The sequence below is a fragment of the Lycium barbarum genome, chromosome 10 (assembly GCF_019175385.1).
Source record: "Lycium barbarum isolate Lr01 chromosome 10, ASM1917538v2, whole genome shotgun sequence".
Taxonomy (NCBI): Eukaryota; Viridiplantae; Streptophyta; class Magnoliopsida; order Solanales; family Solanaceae; genus Lycium; species Lycium barbarum.
Window position 1 is genome coordinate 124675854 of NC_083346.1, and position 8438 is coordinate 124684291.

At 32.6% G+C, this 8438-nt stretch overlaps 1 long non-coding RNA gene across 1 annotated transcript; it reads right to left on the reverse strand.

Moving 5' to 3' along the window:
* Positions 1-5183: 5183 nt before the first annotated feature.
* On the reverse strand, positions 5184-8034 carry LOC132614656 (uncharacterized). The gene is made up of 3 exons (XR_009572398.1): positions 6867-8034; positions 5969-6061; positions 5184-5822 (listed from the first exon to the last, which is right to left on the reverse strand). It is a non-coding gene; the product is annotated as an uncharacterized LOC132614656 (long non-coding RNA).
* Positions 8035-8438: the final 404 nt, after the last annotated feature.

The window sequence follows — 8438 nt, forward strand, 5'->3', positions numbered from 1 at the left end:
TCTTCTATAATAGTAGAAAATTTTAAAAAAAAATAAGTTGGGGCCCACTTTTAAATAAAAAAAAACAAATTTAAGGTGAGCTCACTCTTCCATAATAGTAGAGATAAAAAAAATTAAGGTGAGAGTCACATGAAGAATTAGGAGATCCACCTCCTACTCATGGAAAAAAAAAAATAATAAGGTGGGCATCCACATGTGTGTTGTGGGTCCTACCAAAACTTTCTCCCCATTTTTTAGGCTCATTGTCACTTATGCCCTTATTTTGTGTTGCTATTTAATTTTTGTCCCTAAAAAATAAAAAAATAAAATTGTGGGGTATAAATTTATATTTTTGCATCACAATATCTCACAAGTTATGTTTCGCACCATTAAAAACTTATGGTCACTAGGCAGAAAATTTAGGAAAAATAACAGCCTATGTCTATTTGGAAAAAATATTTACTGGGAAATGACTCATATTTTTAATATTACCCAAAATAACCCTTTTATACATTATTATACACTTTTATATAAGATCGACACATTATTTACAATAAGTGTATAATGTTGTATATCGTGTGTATAAACACTATTATAAAAAAAGTTGGCTATACAGATGTAAATTAAAAGTATAACTACGTGGATATAATATTTTATGCTGGATTGTATATTATTGAAATTATTCTTAAAATTAATTGCTAAAGGCAAAAATTAAATACCAGCCCATTTGAAGGACAATTCGTGCAATTTCTTCCATTTTTTTACTTTTTAATTTGTAATAGACAAATTTCCTTTTTTAAAACTAAACTATATAAAAGCATGAGTTGAAGAAGTGGATCGTCAACCAAGGAAAATTTGGTCAAAGCACTTGCCATTGAATAATTTCATTAGTTAAAAGTAGAATCTTACTGTAGCTTAGTATTAAATATATTCGTATTTTCCCTATTTTGCCCCTGCTCATAAAAATTGCATCACAACAGATGATGTCATTTCAAGTGGCAGGTATTAATTATGTTTTTGGTCACGTGTCACTTTTACACTCCTTTTACTTTTCACTATTTTATCATGCTCACATAATTCCACTTAATAGACAAATAACATTTGTGTATATATATTAATGTTCATCTATATGTATGCATCGACAGTACAAATTTAGGTATATTTATTAGCAATATAAAATATATATATATATATATATATATATATATATATACTATCACCGCCCAATACATAAATCTTTATAATTATATACAATTACATACACTATATGATCTAGGGCATACGCCATCTAGTTATCAAGATAAGAACACAAGAAGACAGGTCAGTCAACATGCATTATTTTAATGAAAGAAAGAAAATTCCTTTTCGGTTAGGAAAAAGAACACATCCAATTGACTTGATCGTGGACTCAATTTGGATTTTCCACAAAATAGAAGAAAAGTTTGTCAATCCACATATAATTTGCTGGCTGCTTTCTTGTACCCGACACGTGGCATGCATTTTTTCCACAAAACAGAACAAAATTCATCAACTTTGCACATATAATATGCCTTCCTCAACAACGCAGTGCACAACACTGAATGGACAGCCTTGTGCACAAAACATTCCACATTAACAGATTCGAGGAAGGGCCGCATCCTAAGGGTTGTGATGTAGACAATCTACCCTAAAGAATGGATTAGTGTCTGCTTTCACGGCTCGAACCAGTGACCAAAAGGTCACACGAAAACAATTTTACTGTTGCTCCAGCCAGTAATTAATAGAATATCTTGATTACTATAATATGCAGGGACGGATTTATGTTGGTCCAAGGGGTGTCACGTGACACTGCTTTATCGAATTTTTTTTACTAGATATACATATATAAAAAATTAATGGAATGAAATTAAAAGATAAAATTAATAAAGTGACACTCCTTCTGAACAAGGATGTGCGCTGGGCTGTTGTTCAGGGGCTCCATTTCTAGCGCGATGTTGCGAGTTCGAACGCGTGGAGTCTCCTTTTTTTTTTTTTGGCTTAAAATCCTAAATCAGTAAAACAACTAAACTATAACTGCCATAAAACGGCATTGGGATAAAGATAGTCTTAAAACCAGTAAAACCATTGTAGCCGTTTCCTACTCTAATTCTACACCAAATTGGTCAACTTCAAAGCTAAAACCCTAAAAAGAACTCATAGCCTTAAAAATTCTTTTATCAATTAGAATATAATTGATCGCTGCCCACTTTTCAAATTAGAATATAAGTTATTCTCGTACCCAATTACCACATCAGGTTAGCACTTTCTTCACCATAATATTTTATTAAGTGCTTGCAATTTTTTCATGAAAGTAATTTATTTTCTTTCTACTTTCCACAATGAAATTATTTAGGTTCAACAACAACAACAACATACCCAGTGGAATTATTTAGGGTTCATTCTATTGATATTCAAATTTACTTATGTTTTATTGTTTCTTTACGTTTTTTAATCCTCGTAAGAGCTGTACATGGATTTGTTATTTTACGTCTTGCTAATATCGAGACGGTTAAAATTTCAATTTGAGAACATAGTTTCATTTTATTTTCTAAAGCCATCCATAACACAATAGTTAATGCAATTATATATTATAGTTACTAAACTAATCAATATTTATAATTATATCCTATTTATGTATAGTACACGAATCCTATCGAATTTTAGAATTAAAAATGAGAAAAAGTCTAGATTATCAAAGGGAAAAATGCTTACAAACTTTTTATGTCTTATAAGTTATAACCAAAAAGAAGTTAATTCTATCATTCTATCTCTAGATAAATATTTGATCCTTAATTACTAATTGTGCAGATTACATCACATCAGCCTAAATTTCAATAGAGCAATATTATCATGAAGTATCTTCCAAGAGTCCAAAGCCAAGTTCAACAACTCCAGATTCAGCTGACTTGGGAGAAAGGACTAATGAGCCGGAACAACATTGACAAAATGAAGGAATTGATTTAAATTTCATACCAAAAGCGGCGTACACAGAATTTTTCATAAGCAGTGTCACCATGTAAAAAAATAAACAACTGAATAAATCACTATAATGCTTATAGTGATTTATTCAGTTGTTCATTTTTTTACATGGTGACATTGCTTATGAAAAATCCTGCGTCCGCCACCGCAGATGGTTTAGTGTATACTACCTTTCATCATGTCGACGTTATGCACATAAAGCACAATAAAATAAAATAATCATAATAACAACTTTCATGTGTTTACAATTTCTGATAGGTGGTAGAACAAATTTAGACTTCAAATTACTGTAAGGTATTGCAAGAAAATGGAGGAAACATGAAATTACATCAGAGTTGAATTATCATCAACTATTTTAATGACCAGCGTCTATGTTCAAGTCTTTTAGTTTGGTCTATTTTACAGAATAGATGAACAGTAACCTTTCATATTGTTCTTTCCTCGTAAAAGACATAAATAACCTGAGCTTAACGTATCATGCCCGACGAGAAGTTCTCAGTAGTCCAAAAAATAATCCTTTCAGAAACCAGTGCACGAAGAACACAAAAAACAACATCTGAGTTCTTTAAAATAAGCAATTTTTAACTTTTAAAGAATTTTACCAATCTCGAAGAAAGCAGAACCGCCACCACCAACGGCAAAATAGAGGTGGAGGAGGAGGGAGCAGGAAGAAGAAGAGCAAATAGGAGGACCTAAGTACGTACGGATGATCGATGAAGATAAATTCTTGAGATCTCCTTCCATTTGAAGGTCCGCCGTTAATTACAATGGCAAGAACATCTTGCATTAAGAAAGAACAATGAATAAGTTGGTAGATAATGAAAATCACTCTGTTATAATTAATTAGTGAATTTATATGCACAAAAAACATAGACAGTTAAATCTATAAAATACCAAATTTGGATCTTTTGGGATGCAATAAGAGTTAATCACGTTGGCGGCACTTGATCCTCGGGAGAAGTAACTTTTTTATATTGGCTCGACAATGGTGATTCTATCAATTGTCCATGTGAATTTGTTAATAGGGTTTTCATCATACCTATAAGTTGCTTACTCGACGTGTGTAACTAACTAATACCTTGAGAGAAAAAAGCACGCAAAAACATCAGAGAAATAGAAAAATAGGAAGATGAACGCATGCAACCATAAATAACGCACTTGCATTGTTCACAAATCCAGAAATGATGTACAATTCAAGCTTGGTAAATGTCAATAGAGGAAACTATCTTACATAGACACAAGAATAACTTCAAACTCCGTGCATTTAAGCGAGTAGAACTGTGCATTCTACTACAAATTACATCCATGAATTTTTTTTGATAACCAAAATCACATTCATGAATATATCCACACAAGATGAATTTCATGGTACACTTTAATTTGTACATGGATGCTATTTCAGAAGGAATTGCATGTTCAAATGATCTACAACAATACAAACAGATTAAACTAAATTTAACAAAGTAAAATAGAAATAATCACTAAGCAAAGCTAAAAATTCAAATGAGGGAGAGAATTGGAGCTTGTGTATACACCTAATTAGAGAGAAGGATCGAGAAGCATCCAAGAGGAGTTGCACTGATGCGGTGGCTGTTGGGCTTGTACTCTGACATGTTGAAACCACTCTTTATAATACTATAAATACAATACATGTATGTAGGCTTTAGTTAGATACTAGATAGTGAGCGCGGGCCCGACATTCCGGCTTAAATGTACTTTTATGTGAACAATATCACTTAACAATCCGATAATTTAGAAAGAGATAATTATGAAACTACAATAAGTTAAAAATATGATCCTATAAGAATAGGATGGTAGCAAGCACAAAACAAAACGAAGCTTAGTAAAACTAATCAACTGATAACAATTCAACTCTTAAGAATGAAAAACATGTTATGACTGCATATCCTTCTGTTCAAGATGTGTTTAAATGGGAGCAGCATGCCGAAATATATTTTTCCCATCAAGACTAATTTACACAAGAAAATGGTGAAATTTTCTAAGAATGTCTTTCTGCTTGCTGCTTTTGCTTTAGTTGAAGAAAGATCAATACATGTGCAAAGACCAAAAGGCATAACCAGCTCACAAGTATCTTTCAAGACATGCCCCTATCTATTTTAGTTTTCTGAAAAATGGAGAAAGAAGGTGCAACATGTTAACGTTGCAATCTCAGTTTGATATAAGATACCATTTCAATGAGTCAAAGATTGAAGCACCAGTAAATTAATACATATAGTTTTTTGTCCATGTGAACCACCGTGTCTCTCGATATAATATAGCTTATGATTTTTGTAAAGGAAGAAATTCACAGAAGGATGCAACTAAGCATATTAGAAGAAGCACGGACGGAAAGCTCAAAAGTTAAACTAAAGTTTGACAAGAACACTGATAGAGCGTGCCTGTGCTCAATATCTGACAGACTCATTTTTTTCTACTCTACTGCGAAACATAACAAAACTAAAGAATTAACAAATCAGAATTCTTCAAATTCTTTAATGTATGAGGATATGTCCTCATCTTGAACTACCACATGGAGCCTTGAAGCTTTTAAATCTCGGTTATCAGTCTGCATCAACTGCTAAGAGTCTTCAAATCCTTCGACGCATGAGGGCATGTCCTCATCTTGAACTACGACATGAGCCTTCAACTTCTAAATGAAGTGTCGATCTTGGTATCAATCCGGTAAATTGGCTGCTTCATTTCAGTATCAGCAAAATATATGAGCACTTCCTTTATATGTTACCAATGCTCTCTGGAAACTCCGTCCTCTTAAGTGTAGCTTAATGATCTCTTTATCATCATCCTTCTTTTTCCATGTTTCTCCACATCCACTATTAACCAAATCACTGGGAAAAATTGAAAGTGATCAATGAAACAAATTAAAGATGATACTGTAAATGAAGTCAACTGATTTCATGATGTAGAACAATTTTCAGAGTTCCATAATTTTCACATGGTGAAGTATTAGAAATTATGGTACCAAAACTAATACCTTTAACTTGTTTGTGCCACAATTTCCTCTATAACAGAAGATTAATAACTTGCAGTTCCTTCTAATTATTCAAAAGTCGAGAATATAAAAATTCTGAAAGAAAATGGGAAACAGTCAAATTTCTGGAGTTTTATTATCTCAATAGTGGAAAACTCAACGTGATACGAATTGAATACATCCTCAATTATCATTTGGCCAAAGCACTAGTTTCAGTGAGCTCCAATAATTCACACACAGAGTGCCATATAAAAAGTTGGGTGTATACCTTTACCTATCCGGTACAACTTCCACTAAAATAGAGGATGTATCAATTAGGTTTTTTTTATAGTAATTAAAAGCTAAAAACATCAATAATCTTTGGAGTAATATTTTGTCTGCATTATTGCACCATTTAAGCAAAGCTAAAAAATGATATCTGAAGCAAACTTCCAATTTCTGCCTTATATTAATACTAACTACCACAATAGTTTCCTTCAGTAAGCAGGGATATCTCCTCCACAAATCCCACGACGATGTAAAATAGCTGCAAATAGACTAACATTAATGGATGAAATTTCCTTCACATATGATGCATATATATAAGTTGAAGAGTAAATTAAAAAGTAATGAGTCAATGTCAATGTAGAAGCTTATCGTGAGTGACGATAGCTATGGACATACAGAGAAGAGATAAAAAAAAGTCGAGGAGGGAATGATCCATTTATGAGTTCACAACTTTTTTTGGTTCAATGGTCCTATGTTAGGAATATTCACAGGCCGTGGTAAAAATTGTATTCAACAGTTGAATTCTTCTACAAACAGTTCCTTTTGCTGCAGGCATGGTCCATTTAAGTTCAACCAGAGAGGAACATTTATCATAACTGAAAGGATAATGCTTCCTAAATAAGCATGGTCTAACCTGTATGCTTATAGCTGAAGTGGCTTGGTGGCAGTTTAGATGGCCTGTATGAAGTCCCCTGGAAAAAGTCACAACAGAACAGATTATTTACGCACCTGTTCTAAACGTTTTCTAACTTGATGGTAAAACTATATAGATCAGAAGTTTTAGTATATCCACTAAATAACCCAGTCAATTAGCTTACAAGAATTTGTGAACCAAATTTTGCATTTTCTCAAGGTAAAAATAATTCAACAACACCAGTTCACTTATATAAGAAAACATATCCAAGGATGCAAGGCTATGAAAATGCATTTTCAGTAGCTAGAACGTGTAACTCATTACATGAAAGTCGATATGTCAAAGAAACTTTACTCATTCATTTATCACTTAACCCCCAGAACAACATCAACTACATGGAGTGAAACCAAACACCATGTCCACAACTTTATTACATATATAGAGAGCATATTGATGCCAACCAGCATCTCATGGAGGCACAGAGCAGCCATGGCAATGTCATATTCTCCCCAACCTTGTACTCAGGAATGTAGTCTTTGGTATTATTGTTCATGTTTTCGAGTCTATGGTTAAGCAAACCAGCAGTATCTCATAAAAAAGGCATGATATAATAGCATTGACCTTATATAACTTTTCATGCCCCATTGCTTGGTCAAATTTTGGCCAAATTTCTACTAAATGCATCAACAACGACCTGCAGAGGGAGAGATAGAGATTACATGAACAAAAATAGATTATTAGATGGGAGAGTAAAAATGGAAAATATCCTTGAAATCCTCAGCTTTCATAACCAGCAATCTAAAAAGAGTAAAATTCAATAAATTGAGTTCATTCTTTACCTGATGTCTACTTAAAACATTACTTCATTTTCTGATTCTTTTCGATACAGAAACCTGCATTTCAAGAATAACCAAATGATAGAACTTTCTTTTGTGGACAAAGTAAATGATTGAACTTGAACTACACATAGGCTAAGATAGTACTTATGCTCCAAATCCACACATCACATGCTTACAAAGATTATAACTTGCTGCCATTTTGAGCTAATATCTCCATACAAAAATTAAGAAGTGCAATGTACGCTTGCTGGTAAAAGAAAAATATTTAAGTAGAAAGAAAAGTAGCATCTTTACTTAACAAATGCAGTATCATGTATTGTGAATCGTACTTTAATGTTTTATTGCTAATTAGCACCTCATACATCCCGAATTTAGTAGCCTGAGTCAAAATTATGGAACCTCAAAATGTGCAATCAGACTCACAATTTAAAACAATAACAAATAGATCATCCATAAAACTTTGGAACCATACGATTACTTACCTTAATGGAGCATATTGAAGCTGTAAAGTTATGACGAAACCCAATTTTCTTATGTCTAAAAAAAAATGTGTCGAAGATTCCGTAAAGTGAACTGCCTTTTTAGTTATGGAGATGAAAATAAAACAGAGAGCTATTAATTAAAAGAAAATGAAATTAAAGAATACACCAAATGAGGTAAAAAAAAAACATAATAAATCAGTTAAAAAATTAGTTTAAGTGCACAAACACGGATGACAACAATTTGTATTTCA